The following is an 18,801-nucleotide window of genomic DNA, read 5'->3' as shown; positions in this document are numbered from 1 at the left end:
GATGAATTATAATTGCTTCAATGACTAAAACATAGTTTGTTAGTTTTCAAGAAAGTTTATTGTTTATACTTTGGCTTGTGGATGAATTATTACTTGATCATGAGAAATTTTATGATGAATAATTGATGTTATAATAATGACCATGATGCTACGATGTCTGTATTTTGTTTTATCGACAACTCTCTCTATAAACATGTGGCCATGATTATCGAGTTCGGCATTCGCTTGAGGACAAGCGAGGTCTAAGGTTGGGGAGCTGATACATCCATTTTGCATCATGTTTTCCTACTGTTATTTATAATATTTTAAATCAATATTTCACTTTATGATGTAATTCTAATGTCTTTTCTCTCTCAATATGCAATATATACATGTAGAGGGAAATTGCCGACAGCTGGAATTCTAGACCTAAAAGAGCTATAGTAGAGATAGCTATTCTTCGGATCTCCAAATGACATGAAATTTTACAAAGAATTATTTTGAAATATATAAAAAAATACTCGAAGAAAGAAGTACCAAAAAAGAGCAACCATGGGCCCACAAGGTAGGGGCGCACCGTACCCCTCTAGGCGTGCCCTATTGCCTTGTGGGGCCCACAGAAGCCCTCCGGTGCCCATCTTCTACTATGTGAGGCCATTTTCCCTAAAAAAATCAAAAGAAGACTTATGGGACGAAGCGCCACCGTCTCAAGGAGGAACTTGGGCAAGAGTACTTTTCCTCTCTAGCGGAGCGATTCCGCCGGGCATACTCCCCTCCGGGAGGGGAAAATCAAAACCATCATCATCACCAACGTTCCTCTCATCTCTCCATCAACATGTTCATCAGCACCATCTCATCTCCAAACCATAGTTCATCCCTTGTATTCATTCTTTGTCCAAATCCTCATATTGGTACTTGGTGGTTGCTAGTAGTGTTGATTAGATCTTGTAGTTGATGCTAGTTGGTTTATTTGGTGGAAAATCATATGTTCAGTTAATCATATATTTATCTCCCCTGGTCTTGAACATGAATATGACTTGTGAGTTGTTCTGTTTGTTCTTTAGGACATTGAAGAAGTCTTGTTTTTAAGTAACCATGTGAAGTTGGTATTCGTTCAATTTTTTGATGATGTGTTATGTTGTTCTTCATCTAGTAGTCTCGCGTGAATGTCGACTACATGAAACATCAACATGCCTGGGCCTAGGGGAAGGCATTGAGGAGTAGTAAGTATATGATAGGTTGTGAGGGTATTAGAAGCTTAACTCCTAGTTATTTGATGTTCCGTAAGGGGCTTTGGATCGATATGTTTCATGCTATGGTTAGATTTATCTTAATTATTCTTTTGTAGTTGCGGATACTTGCGAGAGGAGGTAATCCTGAGAAGGTTGTTTGTTCAATTAAGAACAACACCCTAGCACCGTTCCACCCACATAACAATTTATCAAAGTAGTGAGCGCGAATCAGCAAACATGATGAACATGACTAGACAAAATTACCATGTGTCCTCGAGAACTCTTTGCTTAATAGAAGAACTACTTCCAACTTGTCCTTTGCAATATAAGGATTGGTCCCTTTCTGCACCTTATTACTTTCTACGAATTACCTTGCTACGAAATTATCCGTTACTACTCTTTTACAGCATTTGCAGAGAATACCTTGTTGAAACCGTTTGTCAATTCCTTCTTCTCCCCGTTGGGTTCGATACTCTTACTTATCGAGAGAACTACCATTGATATCCTATCATTGTGGGTCATAAGGAGATATGTTTTCCATGGATCTAACGTCTTGGAGTATACATCAAGTCTTATGGATCTTCCTTGTAATCTTCATGGACCACCCGAAATGGCCCCGAATGGAACTAAGGTGGGTGTCCTTGGCCCCAGCCCACCAAGGCGGGTCGTCATGATGAGAGCCCCCCTAGCCGAGACACCGTCAGTTTCCAATGAAATGAAGAAAGAGGAAGCAGCCTGCCTTCTTTGTTGGACGTGAGCATGAAGGAGAAGGCGGGGGGTGGTACGAAAAGGACATGGGGAAGAAAGCGGCATCAAATGCACTAACTCGAAGTAAACCTCATGCACACACTGGCATGCGGGACCACAAGGATAACATTGGCTAGCCGCAGAGCAAGTGGGTGATAAAGGACCGAGTAGACGGCGCACTTTTACTAGCATATCAAACGCCAACATCCGCAATGTATGGGCACACCCATGCCAGCAACACCTATAGGTGAAGGGTAAAGAGTATCAAAAAAATTCGCATTGGCAACTAACGTTGCACGTCCCATCGCACGCTAGCCCGCCACGTACAAATAAGGCAAAGCCGAGCGCATGAAAAGAGGAGGATCGTTAGATGTCCCGTCCCACCCCAGCCCACCGGGCACGACGCAAGATGTAGCCAAGACAAAAGCTACCCGTCCAAACCAGCACCATCTGAACCGGCCACCCAACCACACTGCCATGAAGAATGACCTCAACCATCAGAACCGTCGCCTAGCACACAGACACATATCCGGCTAAAAACATGTCAGCATGTTCAAGAAGATGATAAAGAATACATGAACGACGCAAAAAAGGGATACATGGATGAATGAATCTAGCTGGCAAACCGAATAGTAACCACACCCCCACGGCAAACTTCCTCAACCATCATAACCGACCACCCCAACAAATGCAGACTCCACCGGCCAGCCATCCCAGGCTACATTCCGTTAAACAACTAGCAACATGCAACATCTAGATAATTTACCCAACAAAGCACCCCATATGCGCCTGCTGACCAGGGCCCGTGAAGATAAGGGTCCGGGCAAGAATAACATGGGTGAAAATGCCACATAGCCCTCAGAGCATGTAGCAAGGCGATCCGGGTTTATGCAAACAAAGGCGGCCAACCAAGCCCCTCACATGGCAAGGCCGAGCATTCAAAACTCTGAGCCGGATGCATGTGTGCACCTGTCTCATTTGGCCGAACTAGCCTGGTCCAACACAAACGGTGCGGATGGATGACCCGAGATCATGCGGCACGTGCCGCGCGTGAGACGGTGCATGTAGGGGCGATGAAAAGCACCACATAAAGCTGTGCCGAGCGCGCCCGCGGCCCATGTATCATGGAGCTTGAGGAAAATCGGTCGGGTGTGAGGCAGCCTCAATGATTGGACGACATGGAGCGTGCCCGGGAGGCATCGGTGGGAGGCGCGTGTGAAACGGACAACATGGATTCACTCTCACGTCTCACGTGGCGATGCCCCAAAAGGTGGGTACTCCAACATCCTTTACATAAGTAACAGAATTGTTATGTCAGGATATTGTAGAATACTTTTTGTGTGCATTCAGTAGATTAAGTATCACCCAGTTTCCATATACGAATCGAAATTAAAACCCACGGGCAAAACCATGTCTGAACGGACGAACCGTTGTCGATGCAACTTATATGGAACAAAACATCGTATAACCAACCAAAGGCTAGCAGTGCTAGAAAAATAGACCTATTTGGGAATGTCCTTACTTAACTAAAGAACTGTGACAGCTCCCAGAAAAAAAAAACAAAAAAATAAAGAATTGTGAGAGCTCTCTTTTTTCAAAAAGAAAAAACTAAAGAATTGTGAATTTGTACTGTTACAGATAATTAAACGAGTTTACCAACTACTAGAGTTAGAGTCACATCACAACAAAGTAAAAAAAAAACCGCTCCTCCTAAAATGTTGTTTTCGGTCATTATCTCCCTTTTTTGGCTCACTTTGTCATATCAACTATCACATCTTCTAGCACCTTAGCCCCACTGGTGGTTTCCCGAAGAGAGGAGTTTGCAAGAATGTTTACAGAAGTCCAAAATTAAATCCTATGTATAAGTTAATTAAAGCATCAAGTATTTCACTGTAGACTTTGGTAACAAAATATAACTATGTGTAATCTGTGCGAAAGCAAAATAAAATACGTTACCTTTTTTCACCATTGTAAATGATCATATTTCTAAAATACGTTCGTTAAGTTTAGACCACAACAATATGCGTTAATTTAATAGATTTGTTGCATCTTTAAAGCACTTATTCATACAAAACTGGATGGCGGGCGTGGGTAGGGGAGCTGCACTGCAGGACAATTCTGACTCAGTAAACTAAGCTCAATTTTTCTTTGAACAAGAAATTAAAACAATAGTTTAAGTGCAACAAAAAATTATCTGAAATAAAATATCAAACACGAGGATCCATTATAAAATAAAAATACCAAGACAATTGCAATGGAGCATCCACAATATTACAAATAAGTACGAGACACGGGCATTACAGCATGCATAATGTATCTTCGAGGCAGCTACCTCACCATTATTGAGCCAATGGAAATATCAGTCTTTTCCCATCTCTAGACCATGAGAGGGAAAAGATCAACATGTCTCTAATGAAAAACGCTGTTGTTCTTGAAAAGACGCAGAAATGAAAACAATGTCGAAATTGGTGACAACTGACCAAAAACAACCAAGATCAATAGAAGGGTGCCCGTTCAGGGACACCCTTGCGGCGCCGGCGGCGGTAGCTGATCCATCGCGGCAGAGGGTCACTAGGTCCCGGCAGATCATCGGCCTCGCCTTCATCTTTTGTGTTTGAGCCTAAATTTCCCCGGCTGCGCCTCGGATCAATCATGAATGTCAAATGGGGATCCCACACCATTCCATCAAGCTGACATTAAAAAAACATAAATTTGCATCAGTAAAGTATATAGAGTAGCTAGCTAGTGCATGCAAATGTGACATAACATAAACTAATCCAAGAATATACTGCATTTTATCACATTGGAGAATGTCCACCCGCGATACTGAATATGTATATTAGTAAATAAAAGTAATGAAAAAGGTGTTTTTTCTGTGGATATACATGGTGTCATAACAAGCGATATATGGTTTTCTAGAAGTTTAAAGCAAATAATGACAAAACTAAACTACTCCAGGAATATAATGCGGTTTATCACTTGGGGGGATGTCTATCCATACTTGAACATTTGTTATTTTTATAAAAGAAAAGTATGAAAGAAATTGTTTTTTTGTGTGTGGGGAAACCGATAGGAGCACTGCCTTTTCACATAGAAAAGAATGAAGTAATATGTACAAAGTTGATGAAATTTTTTAAAGAGAACTTGCTGGCAAACCGGACCGTAAGCTAAAATGTCCGAGAAACCTAGCCAACTCTCACCGTGGCATGAGCCCGGTCATGTCAGCTGCCACTGCTTGGTATCCTCGAATGGCAGGGCGGCCACCTGAAAATGCACCGGTTACGCTCGTTTCAAATATTCCAGATCGTATATAGCGTTGTACCGCTTCGCCGACACTTGATGTCCTTGGTTACCACGGCAACGATCGCATCCCGCCAGGAATTAATTTTTTGTATGGATATACATCACGGGAAAATAAGTTGTGACTTTTAAAGTTAATTTGGTACTAAAATATGGACATGTTTATTAGGATGCATTTTTTTGTACATGATGCATACAATCACATTTTGGCATGGAATTTGGGTGTTGTGAAATTTTCCTCCAATTTCCCTATCCTGGAAAAATAATGAGTGAGCTAAGTAGATGGTCCTGGCTTTACAGATAACGCTACTTTACTAAGTAATTGCTCGTGGAATCACAATTCTTTTTTTTTTTGAAACGGGCAAAAAAGCTTTTGCCTTATATTGATATAGGAGAAGCAAACAGGGGTATGGCAAGAGCCAAAAACAACAAAAAAAACGAGGAAGGGGGCGACCACCGCCCCCGATACAGGGGGAAGAGGATCAGCCTACAAGTTCCGCCAGATTTTTAGCACCGGCGAGGATCCAGTCCTTCCCCTCTTCCCTAATCTTATGCATGACAACCGATGGCAGGGAGGACTTGTTGTTGAAAACTCGTTCGTTCCTCTCTTTCCAGATCTCCCAAGTGATGAGCGTGATAGCTGAGCGCAAGCCATTTGGGGAGGAGGTGGTGGACTTCGAAACGGCCAACCAATAGTCCACGACTTTAGGCCTACCCTCCCCGATGCTGCTGATGAGGTCTGGACAAGACAGCCAAGAGGCCGCGGCCGTCCAGATACGTCTGGAGAAGCGGCACTCGAAAAGAATGTGCCGTGCCGTTTCAGGGGAGGTACGGCAGAGCTGACAAGTAGGTTGGTGCGGCCATCCGCGTTTCGCCAAGCGATCGGCGGTCCATAAACGGTTCTGGACAGCGAGCCAGACGAAGAAACGACACTTTGGAGGGGCCCAGGTCTTCCACACGATGTTCCCGAACTGGCAGGGCAAAGAGGCAAGGAACTGGACCATGTAGGCGGAGGTGGCCGAGTAGCACCCATTAGGGGTCAAGGACCAGGTAATGGAGTCCTCAGTGTCAGGTTGAAGCTGGATATCCGACAAGAGCTCCCAGAGGCGGACGTATTGTTCCATGTGATCGGCCGTGAACGCATCCACCGCTATGTCCGAGATCCAGTTGTTATCAGCGAGAGCGTCCTGGACCGTCCGATTCTTCCTCTTGGAAGCCTTGAAAATTAGGGGAGCCAGGTCTTTTGGCGGGGCACCATTGAGCCATGAAGACGACCAGAAGGAGGCCTTGGCGCCGTTTCCGATGGTGACGCGAGTAGCCGCATTGAAGAGGTCAAGGTCGGAGGCGTCGTTGGGTGTTTCAGAGCCCACCCATGGATTCTCAGGAGCCTTCCACTCATACCATAACCAGCGAAGCCTCAGGGCCCAGGAGAACCTCTCCAGGTCCAGAACCCCCAAACCACCGAGCTCCTTGGGGCGGCAGACCTTTTGCCAGTTGACTTTGCATTTCCCTCCACTAACCGCCTCCTTACAGGCCCAGAGCATGCCACGACTGATCTTCACAAAGGCCCTGAGGATGCCTTTGTCAGCCTTTAAAGCCGTCAGCAGGAAGATTGGCATGGAGGAGAGCACGGACTTAACCAGAGCAGTGCACCCGGCACGGTTCAGGAACTTTCCTTTCCACGGGCTAAGACGAGCCACCGCTTTGTCGATGTAGGGTTGAAGGTCCACACGCCTAAGTCTTCCGAGGGAGAGGGGCAACCCCAGATACTTAATGGGGAAGGGGGTTGTAGTCGCTGGGAAGTTCGCCAGAATCTCCTCCAAGTTAATGTTGGCGCATTGGATGGGGGCGATGGAGCTCTTGGTCACATTTGTCACGAGGCCAGAGACTACCCCAAAACTCTGTAGAATGGAAGCAAGGCCTTCCACATCATGTGTCGTGGGGGTTAGAAAAATGGCAGCGTCGTCCGCATATAGGGAGACCCTGGGGCCCTGAATACCACCAGGCATAGCAGACAGCAAGCCGGATTCCGTAGCCTTTTCCAGAAGTCTCTGAAGTGGGTCGATGGCGATGTCGAACAGGAGGGGCGAGAGGGGATCACCCTGATGAAAACCCCGTCCATGCATGATGTCCCTCCCAGGGATTCCGTTGAGCAAAACCCTAGAGGAGGCCGTGGTGAAGAGAGTCGTCAGGAGGGCCCGCCATCTTTGAGGAAAGCCGAGGCGTTGCAAAAGATCCAGCATGTAATCCCAGCGAACAGTGTCGAAGGCCTTGGCGATGTCCAATTTGATCAGAAGTGACGGAGTTTTGCAGCGATGTAACCGGCGGGCGGTGTTCCTGACGTACAAGAAATTGTCGTGGATAGTTCTAGACTTGATGAAAGCGCTCTGATTGCGGGAAACAATGTCGTTCATCTTCGGGCTAAGACGTCGTGCCATAGCTTTGGCGATGATCTTCGGAACCACATGGATGAGACTGATGGGCCTGAAATCCGATATGGACTCCGCACCGTCCTTTTTAGGCAGAAGCACGACATTGGCTGTGTTGATGATGTGGAAATTGGACGCAGAAAGCTCGGAAAAGGCATTGATGACGGACATAAGGTCATCCTTGATTATATCCCAGCAAGAGCGAAAGAAGGCGATAGTAAAACCGTCAGGGCCCGGAGCCTTGTCCGCGGGCATGTCATCAATAGCCTCCTTTATCTCATCCTCAGAGAAAGGCAGGCCTAGATCCTCCAAAGGGTGGGTGGTGAGGTTCAGGGCGTCCCAGTTGAAGTCCAGCGTACGAGGAGGAGGCCGACCTAGAGCGCGGGAGAAGTGGTCGAAGATCAACCCGGCTTTATCATCGTGAGTCACAGCCCAGCCAGTGTTATGCTTGAGTCTCAAGATGTGATTTTTGCGCTTCCTCGCATTAACTCGTAGATGGAAAAAATTGGTGTTGGCATCGCCCTCGCGGAGGTAGCGAATCCCGGAGGCTTGACGTTTGCGGGATATTTCCAGAACAGCGAGACCTTTAACCCGACGTTTCAGGTTAGCACGGAGCCATCTTTCTTCCTGGGAGAGCGCGCGGGACTCTTGAGCAATATCCAGCTGCAGAATGACATCCAGGGCCATGAGGAGTTGTAGATTGCCATCAGAAAAGAGGCCTTTGCTCCAAGATTTGAGCCCTTGTGCCGTGGCCTTGAGCTTGTGATTGATGACATGGACCGGTTGAGAGTGCGAGGAGGGCGTAGACCAAGCTTGTTGGACCACCTCCCTGAACCCCGGCATTTTGGTCCAGAAGGACTCGAAGCGAAAGACAGGCGGTTTTTGCGGGCCACTCTGGTTGGAAAGGAGGAGGGTGCAGTGGTCCGAGAGGGATGAGGACAGGGCATGTAGCACATGATTCTCGAACATGAGGTCCCAAGCAGCATTGAAGAAAGCCCGATCCAGACGCACAAGAGTAGGGGTCTCCCTTTCGTTGCTCCAAGTAAACCTCCGGTTCTGCAGCTTCGGCTCCTTAAGCTGACAGTTGGTGAGAGCTCTTCTGAAGAGACCCATCAAGCGGAAGTCTAGGTTGTTGTTGTTCTTATCCTCCGCTTGGTAGATAAGGTTGAAATCCCCAATGATGAGCCATTTTGAGTCGTCAGAAGGCTTGGCAGCGATAACTTCTAAGAGAAAGGCTTCTTTCTCGGCATGATCTGTAGGGCCGTAGACCGTAGTGAGCTTGAAGGAGGTACCACATGCGCGAATGGAGACGCTAGCCGAGATCAAGTAAGTGCCGAGGTGAACATTGGAGACCTCCACATGATCCTCATTCCAGAGTAAGAGGATGCCGCCCCGGGTGCCGATGGCCGGACGGTGAGCGAAGGAGCGAAGACTAAGACCGCCGATATAAGAAGCCGTTTGTTGATCGATGTGGTCGAGCTTGGTCTCTTGAATGCAAGCGATATGACAGCGAGTATCTGCGAGGAAGGCATGGACGGTGTCTTTGCGACCTTGGTCGTTTAGCCCACGGGTATTCCAGTCAACGATGGAGAGATCAGGTCCATACATAGTGACAACAACCGAGGTGAGGTGATAGCTTAACAGACGAACACAGAGACTTGTCCACAAAGTGAAAAAGACGAGAAACGCAGCAGGAAAGCAAGGAACTAAATAGTCACGTCCTGGGCATCTAGCTCACACCCTCCTGGACCGCCCATGGCAATGAGCGACTCGTCCGCTTCGGACATGCTGCGGATGTTGAGTTTGAAGAGCTTGGCTAGAGCTTCAATCGCCTTGTCCGGAAGCGGGGTGCTGAACTTGTCGACGTAAGCCTTCCTCGCATCCAGCAGAGGGACTCCTTCAGAAGCAACACCCATCTTGATGTTCAGGACATGGACGGCCTTATCCATGGCGTGCATCTTTGGCTTGTTGATCAAACGGGCACTACGCCTGGTAATAGAAGTGGGCTGCACCTTGGGCAGCGTAGGCGTCAGCAGTGCAGGCGCAGGGCACGGCAGGAGAGGTGCCTGAGGGCGCACAAAAAGGTTGTTGTCGGGGGATGGAGCGCGCTCTTCGGCCACGGGGTCGCCAAGGACCTGCCTGGCCTCGTCCTCAGCGACGTCCCCGGTGGCGTCTTCCCAAGACTCCGGCACCACAGCCGGTGGGAACAGCGGAGACCGAGCCGCGTGTAGGATTGGCGAGGCGGGGAGCGTTGCCGAGTCGTCCATCACGTCATCCAGCCAAGCGCTAGGGAGGGGAGGCTCGATGTGCGCTTGTGGTGGGGAAGAGGCGAGCCGCGAGAAGCCCATGGTGAAGGCCGGCGTGGGTAGGGGAGCTGCACTGCAGGACAATTCTGACTCAGTAAACTAAGCTCAATTTTTCTTTGAACAAGAACTTAAAACAATAGTTTAAGTGCAACAAATAATTATCTGAAATAAAATATCAAACACGAGGATCCATTATAAAATAAAAATACCAAGACAATTGCAATGGAGCATCCACAATATTGCAAATAAGTACGAGACACGGGCATTACAGCATGCATAATGTATCTTCGAGGCAGCTACCTCACCATTATTGAGCCAATGGAAATATCAGTCTTTTCCCATCTCTAGACCATGAGAGGGAAAAGATCAACATGTCTCTAATGAAAAACGCTGTTGTTCTTGAAATGACGCAGAAATGAAAACAATGTCGAAATTGGTGACAACTGACCAAAAACAACCAATATCAATAGAAGGGTGCCCGTTCAGGGACACCCTTGCGGCGCCGGCGGCGGTAGCTGATCCATCGCGGCGGAGGGTCGCTAGGTCCCGGCAGATCATCGGCCTCGCCTTCATCTTTTGTGTTTGAGCCTAAATTTCCCTGGCTGCGCCTCGGATCAATCATGAATGTCAAATGGGGATCCGACACCATTCCATCAAGCTGACATTAAAAAAAAGATAAATTTGCATCAGTAAAGTATATAGAGTAGCTAGCTAGTGCATGCAAACGTGACATAACATAAACTAATCCAAGAATATACTGCATTTTATCACATTGGAGAATGTCCACCCGCGATACTGAATATGTATATTAATAAATAAAAGTAATGAAAAAGGTGTTTTTTCTGTGGATATACATGGTGTCATAACAAGCGATATATGGTTTTCTAGAAGTTTAAAGCAAATAATGACAAAACTAAACTACTCCAGGAATATAATGCGGTTTATCACTTGGGGGGATGTCTATCCATACTTGAACATTTGTTATTTTTATAAAAGAAAAGTATGAAAGAAATTGTTTTTTTGTGTGTGGGGAAACCGATAGGAGCACTGCCTTTTCACATAGAAAAGAATGAAGTAATATGTACAAAGTTGATGAAATTTTTTAAAGAGAACTTGCTGGCAAACCGGACCGTAAGCTAAAATGTCCGAGAAACCTAGCCAACTCTCACCGTGGCATGAGCCCGGTCATGTCAGCTGCCACTGCTTGGTATCCTCGAATGGCAGGGCGGCCACCTGAAAATGCACCGGTTACGCTCGTTTCAAATATTCCAGATCGTATATAGCGTTGTACCGCTTCGCCGACACTTGATGTCCTTGGTTACCACGGCAACGATCGCATCCCGCCAGGAATTAATTTTTTGTATGGATATACATCACGGGAAAATAAGTTGTGACTTTTAAAGTTAATTTGGTACTAAAATATGGACATGTTTATTAGGATGCATTTTTTTGTACATGATGCATACAATCACATTTTGGCATGGAATTTGGGTGTTGTGAAATTTTCCTCCAATTTCCCTATCCTGGAAAAATAATGAGTGAGCTAAGTAGATGGTCCTGGCTTTACAGATAACGCTACTTTACTAAGTAATTGCTCGTGGTATCACAATTCTTTTTTTTTGAAACGGGCAAAAAAGCTTTTGCCTTATATTGATATAGGAGAAGCAAACGGGGGTATGGCAAGAGCCAAAAACAACAAAAAAAACGAGGAAGGGGGCGACCACCGCCCCCGATACAGGGGGAAGAGGATCAGCCTACAAGTTCCGCCAGATTTTTAGCACCGGCGAGGATCCAGTCCTTCCCCTCTTCCCTAATCTTATGCATGACAACCGATGGCAGGGAGGACTTGTTGTTGAAAACTCGTTCGTTCCTCTCTTTCCAGATCTCCCATGTGATGAGCGTGATAGCTGAGCGCAAGCCATTTGGGGAGGAGGTGGTGGACTTCGAAACAGCCAACCAATAGTCCACGACTTTAGGCCTACCCTCCCCGATGCTGCTGATGAGGTCTGGACAAGACAGCCAAGAGGCCGCGGCCGTCCAGATACGTCTGGAGAAGCGGCACTCGAAAAGAATGTGCCGTGCCGTCTCAGGGGAGGTACGGCAGAGCTGACAAGTAGGTTGGTGCGGCCATCCGCGTTTCGCCAAGCGATCGGCGGTCCATAAACGGTTCTGGACAGCGAGCCAGACGAAGAAACGACACTTTGGAGGGGCCCAGGTCTTCCACACGATGTTCCCGAACTGGCAGGGCAAAGAGGCAAGGAACTGGACCATGTAGGCGGAGGTGGCCGAGTAGCACCCATTAGGGGTCAAGGACCAGGTAATGGAGTCCTCAGTGTCAGGTTGAAGCTGGATATCCGACAAGAGCTCCCAGAGGCGGACGTATTGTTCCATGTGATCGGCCGTGAACGCATCCACCGCTATGTTCGAGATCCAGTTGTTATCAGCGAGAGCGTCCTGGACCGTCCGATTCTTCGTCTTGGAAGCCTTGAAAATTAGGGGAGCCAGGTCTTTTGGCGGGGCACCATTGAGCCATGAAGACGACCAGAAGGAGGCCTTGGCGCCGTTTCCGATGGTGACGCGAGTAGCCGCATTGAAGAGGTCAAGGTCGGAGGCGTCGTTGGGTGTTTCAGAGCCCACCCATGGCTTCTCAGGAGCCTTCCACTCATACCATAACCAGCGAAGCCTCAGGGCCCGGGAGAACCTCTCCAGGTCCAGAACCCCCAAACCACCGAGCTCCTTGGGGCGGCAGACCTTTTGCCAGTTGACTTTGCATTTCCCTCCACTAACCGCCTCCTTACAGGCCCAGAGCATGCCACGACTGATCTTCGCAAAGGCCCTGAGGATGCCTTTGTCAGCCTTTAAAGCCGTCAGCAGGAAGATTGGCATGGAGGAGAGCACGGACTTAACCAGAGCAGTGCACCCGGCACGGTTCAGGAACTTTCCTTTCCACGGGCTAAGACGAGCCACCGCTTTGTCGATGTAGGGTTGAAGGTCCACACGCCTAAGTCTTCCGAGGGAGAGGGGCAACCCCAGATACTTAATGGGGAAGGGGGTTGTAGTCGCTGGGAAGTTCGCCAGAATCTCCTCCAAGTTAATGTTGGCGCATTGGATGGGGGCGATGGAGCTCTTGGTCACATTTGTCACGAGGCCAGAGACTACCCCAAAACTCTGTAGAATGGAAGCAAGGCCTTCCACATCATGTGTCGTGGGGGATAGAAAAATGGCAGCGTCGTCCGCATATAGGGAGACCCTGGGGCCCTGAATACCACCAAGCATAGCAGACAGCAAGCCGGATTCCGTAGCCTTTTCCAGAAGTCTCTGAAGTGAGTCGATGGCGATGTCGAACAGGAGGGGCGAGAGGGGATCACCCTGACGAAAACCCCGTCCATGCATGATGTCCCTCCCAGGGATTCCGTTGAGCAAAACCCTAGAGGAGGCCGTGGTGAAGAGAGTCGTCAGGAGGGCCCGCCATCTTTGAGGAAAGCCGAGGCGTTGCAAAAGATCCAGCATGTAATCCCAGCGAACAGTGTCGAAGGCCTTGGCGATGTCCAATTTGATCAGAAGTGACGGAGTTTTGCAGCGATGTAACCGGCGGGCGGTGTTCCTGACGTACAAGAAATTGTCGTGGATAGTTCTAGACTTGATGAAAGCGCTCTGATTGCGGGAAACAATGTCGTTCATCTTCGGGCTAAGACGTCGTGCCATAGCTTTGGCGATGATCTTCGGAACCACATGGATGAGACTGATGGGCCTGAAATCCGATATGGACTCCGCACCGTCCTTTTTAGGTAGAAGCACGACATTGGCTGTGTTGATGATGTGGAAATTGGACGCAGAAAGCTCGGAAAAGGCATTGATGACGGACATAAGGTCATCCTTGATTATATCCCAGCAAGAGCGAAAGAAGGCGATAGTAAAACCGTCAGGGCCCGGAGCCTTGTCCGCGGGCATGTCATCAATAGCCTCCTTTATCTCATCCTCAGAGAAAGGCAGGCCCAGATCCTCCAAAGGGTGGGTGGTGAGGTTCAGGGTGTCCCAGTTGAAGTCCAGCGTACGAGGAGGAGGCCGACCTAGAGCGCGGGAGAAGTGGTCGAAGATCAGCCCGGCTTTATCATCGTGAGTCACAGCCCAGCCAGTGTTATGCTTGAGTCTCAAGATGTGATTTTTGCGCTTCCTCGCATTAACTCGTAGATGGAAAAATTTGGTGTTGGCATCGCCCTCGCGGAGGTAGCGAATCCCGGAGGCTTGACGTTTGCGGGATCTTTCCAGAACAGCGAGACCTTTAACCCGACGTTTCAGGTTAGCACGGAGCCATCTTTCTTCCTGGGAGAGCGCGCGGGACTCTTGAGCAATATCCAGCTGCAGAATGACATCCAGGGCCATGAGGAGTTGTAGATTGCCATCAGAAAAGAGGCCTTTGCTCCAAGATTTGAGCCCTTGTGTCGTGGCCTTGAGCTTGTGATTGATGACATGGACCGGTTGAGAGTGCGAGGAGGGCGCAGACCAAGCTTGTTGGACCACCTCCCTGAACCCCGGCATTTTGGTCCAGAAGGACTCGAAGCGAAAGACAGGCGGTTTTTGCGGGCCACTCTGGTTGGAAAGGAGGAGGGTGCAGTGGTCCGAGAGGGATGAGGACAGGGCATGTAGCACATGATTCTCGAACATGAGGTCCCAAGCAGCATTGCAGAAAGCCCGATCCAGACGCACAAGAGTAGGGGTCTCCCTTTCGTTGCTCCAAGTAAACCTCCGGTTCTGCAGCTTCAGCTCCTTAAGCTGACAGTTGGTGAGAGCTCTTCTGAAGAGACCCATCAAGCGGAAGTCTAGGTTGTTGTTGTTCTTATCCTCCGCTTGGTAGATAAGGTTGAAATCCCCAATGATGAGCCATTTTGAGTCGTCAGAAGGCTTGGCAGTGATAACTTCTAAGAGAAAGGCTTCTTTCTCGGCATGATCTGTAGGGCCGTAGACCGTAGTGAGCTTGAAGGAGGTACCACATGCGCGAATGGAGACGCTAGCCAAGATCAAGTAAGTGCCGAGGTGAACATTGGAGACCTCCACATGATCCTCATTCCAGAGTAAGAGGATGCCGCCCCGGGTGCCGATGGCCGGACGGTGAGCGAAGGAGCGAAGACTAAGACCGCCGATATAAGAAGCCGTTTGTTGATCGATGTGGTCGAGCTTGGTCTCTTGAATGCAAGCGATATGACAGCGAGTATCTGCGAGGAAGGCATGGACGGTGTCTTTGCGACCTTGGTCGTTTAGCCCACGGGTATTCCAGTCAACGATGGAGAGATCAGGTCCATACATAGTGACAACAACCGAGGTGAGGTGATAGCTTAACAGACGAACACAGAGACTTGTCCACAAAGTGAAAAAGACGAGAAACGCAGCAGGAAAGCAAGGAACTAAACAGTCACGTCCTGGGCATCTAGCTCACACCCTCCTGGACCGCCCATGGCAATGAGCGACTCGTCCGCTTCGGACATGCTGCGGATGTTGAGTTTGAAGAGCTTGGCTAGAGCTTCAATCGCCTTGTCCGGAAGCGGGGTGCTGAACTTGTCGACGTAAGCCTTCCCCGCATCCAGCAGAGGGACTCCTTCAGAAGCAACACCCATCTTGATGTTCAGGACATGGACGGCCTTATCCATGGCGTGCATCTTTGGCTTGTTGATCAAACGGGCACTACGCCTGGTAATAGAAGTGGGCTGCACCTTGGGCAGCGTAGGCGTCAGCAGTGCAGGCGCAGGGCACGGCAGGAGAGGTGCCTGAGGGCGCACAAAAAGGTTGTTGTCGGGGGATGGAGCGCGCTCTTCGGCCACGGGGTCGCCAAGGACCTGCCTGGCCTCGTCCTCAGCGACGTCCCCGGTGGCGTCTTCCCAAGACTCCGGCACCACAGCCGGTGGGAACAGCGGAGACCGAGCCGCGTGTAGGATTGGCGAGGCGGGGAGCGTTGCCGAGTCGTCCATCACGTCATCCAGCCAAGCGCTAGGGAGGGGAGGCTCGATGTGCGCTTGTGGTGGGGAAGAGGCGAGCCGCGAGAAGCCCATGGTGAAGGCCGGCGGCAACACCTTGATAGTGGACGTCCAGTCCGTGCAAGCTGCGTCATATGCAATGACGGAGGAGAGTTTCATCCGCGCCAGGGAGTCTCCGGCCAGGCTGCTAGGAGCAGGATTGCGCTGCTCGGTGATGTGGCGACAGTGACCCACATGGTGGCCAGAAGAACGACCCGAACTGCGGCCATAGGAGCGACCCCTCCCTTCGTCCCGGTGATGGCCCACGGACTTGGCGCGGGAGGAGCGAGAGGAGTTGCGACGTGAGGACTCGCGGCGAGGTCCCCGGCGTTCCTCGTCATCGTCGTCTTCCCGGTGGTGGCGTTTGCGAGTCACCCTGTCATTGCAGCGAGAGCCGTGCCATGAGCGGCTGCGACGACGATCTTTCGTCTCCACAGAGCGTGAACGGCGTCGTTCCGTGGCCCTGGAGAGGGAGCGATGAGACGCGCGTCGTTCTTCCTCCCGCGGCCGTGCTTGAGGCTGTTTGACGTGCTCGTCACGAGCGACAGAGGGGGCCCGCCCAAAACGATCTTCGTCGTCGTGGCGTCGATGGTAGGCTGGGCCGAGTTCGCCCAAAGCTGGGATGGGGGCCGGAAGGATGGAACCCGAGCCCTCACCAACGGGCCGGCCGTCAATGGTGCCTAGGTTGCATTGCGGCAGGGAGTGTGAAACGGGCCTGAAGTTGGTGAGCGGCTCACCGCTGTCCAAGACCGGAGCTTCAGTGAAATCCTCGACGCGGTCGACATGGAGCAGGACGCGGTACGAGACGCCTCTCTTCCATTGATCAGGGCGATCCTCTTCGATGCGGACCTTGGAGGAGAGGCCACCCGCACCCTTGTTCACCAGCGTGCACCACAGCACCTAGGGGATGCGATGAGGAGAAGGCGTCCATGCCCAAAAGCCGAAGGAGGAGGTATCCTCCATGGTAGTGAAGCCGTCGTCGAGGCGTTGGACCGCGCACTTGCGGCCCACGATCTGGTCCACCACTTCCGGCCTCCAAGCGAAAGGAGGAAGGCCGTCAACGACCACGTGGACGCGGAAGTGGAGGTCGGCGTTGTAGGCGTGAGAGACGGCGCGCCACGGCCGGAAGTGGATGTCGAGGCCGTCGAGCTTGAAATTGCAACGCTCCGTACGCATGACCTCGTCGCGCAGCTCGGCGGAGGAGAACTTCACGAGGTACTGCTCCGGGAAGTGAGAGCTCACCATCAGCTCCGACGCCCGCAGGCGGAACTTGCGACGGAAGACGTCGTCGACATCGGTGCGGTCCGTCCCCGACGGCGCAGCGATAGCCCACGCCACGATGGCGGTGCTCTCCCAGTCCAGGCGCTCGCGGTCGAGATCGTATGAAGTCGCGATGTAGCAAGTGTCCTCCTCCTCGCGCGTGGAAGGGTGGCCGAGGAAGGACATGGTCGCCGAAGGTGGAGAGGACGCGCACGGCAGCCGCGTCCTGCTAGCTGGAGGAGGTTGCCGCTGGGAGCGGCGGCTTCGTGGGTGGGAGCAAGAGGCGACCAGGTGGCTAGGAGAGCTGCAGCGGAAGCAGACCTTGGCCCTAGCCTTTGTAGACGAAGGAGATGGAGGGCCGACGCCTCGGGCAGAGGAGAAGAAACGACGATGGCTCCCTCTGAGTGGAGCCGCGACCCTTCGGGCCTCACGTCGCGCGCGGCGAGACATAACTGTAGTCCATCCATCTTCTGAGGCAGCGGCGGCCGGGTCCGTGCACGCCGAAAAGCGTGGAGGAAACGAAGCGTCTTGGCGGCGTGAGAGGAGGTGGGCCTCCTGGGAGCTGACGGACGTCGATGGAGGCAGGTTGAACTGCACTGCTTTGTGCGGGCCTTGCCGCGCCGGAGCCCCTGGAGCAGAAGGGGCACGGAGGATCCCCACCGGAGCGGTAGATGACGCCGGGGTGGGCGACGAGACCGCGCGGCGCCAGGCGGACATAGAAGTGCAGATGGCATCGCGCTCCCAGCGCGACGGCTCGTCGAGAGGGGTGCGCCCGACGATCACACTCCGGAGCCGATGAGGTGCCCCGCCCGCCGGCGGTCGGAGGCCAACCAAAGGAGCAACCGCAGCAGATCTTGGACCGGGGTAAATCGAGGTCGGAGAAGACGAGGGACCCAAAAAAGTTGGAGAGACACCTGGTGGGAGGAAGGGCGTAGGAGGAGGGAGGTGGTGTGGCATAGGAGCAGTGCTGGGAGAGGCGCCGGGGGAGAGCAGCAGAGGGGCGCCGCCGCGCCCATTTCACATTTTACTTTTTCGTCATAAACATTATCCGCGCTGAAACCATCAAACATCTACACCGATGCACCTCATCACCCACATCCTTGTTGAGGAGGCTTGACAAAAAAAAAGATGTTTCAAATGTTAATGAAATCACACCGTATGTTTGTTTGCAAATTATTTTTAAAAAAAATCACCACGGTTGTTTGTGAAACTTAGTATTGGGCGGGTTGGGTGGTGCTCGCCGGCGCTGGATAAGGATGAGCCTTAGAGGGATGGCTGCGGCGGCGATAGGCGGCAGCACGATGGAGGGGGTGGCTCGACCAGGGCAGGGCGGCAAGACGCATGGGACAGCGCCGCGGGGCGTGGGTGAGGAAGTAGCCGTCCGGCCGGCGTTGGTGGGGCTTTTCATAGGGACGGGGTGACACGAGGAAGAAGACGAACAGTGCGGGCTAGTGAATCGACTGGAAGCAAAATAATTTTCAGGCGCCTGGCCTATAGGTGAAGGCGTGCCTTCGTGCTTGCTTCTACATGCATGAGAACC

Source organism: Triticum dicoccoides, chromosome 6A, assembly GCF_002162155.2.
Source record: "Triticum dicoccoides isolate Atlit2015 ecotype Zavitan chromosome 6A, WEW_v2.0, whole genome shotgun sequence".
Taxonomy (NCBI): Eukaryota; Viridiplantae; Streptophyta; class Magnoliopsida; order Poales; family Poaceae; genus Triticum; species Triticum dicoccoides.
Note: the sequence above shows the minus strand (reverse complement) of the source record.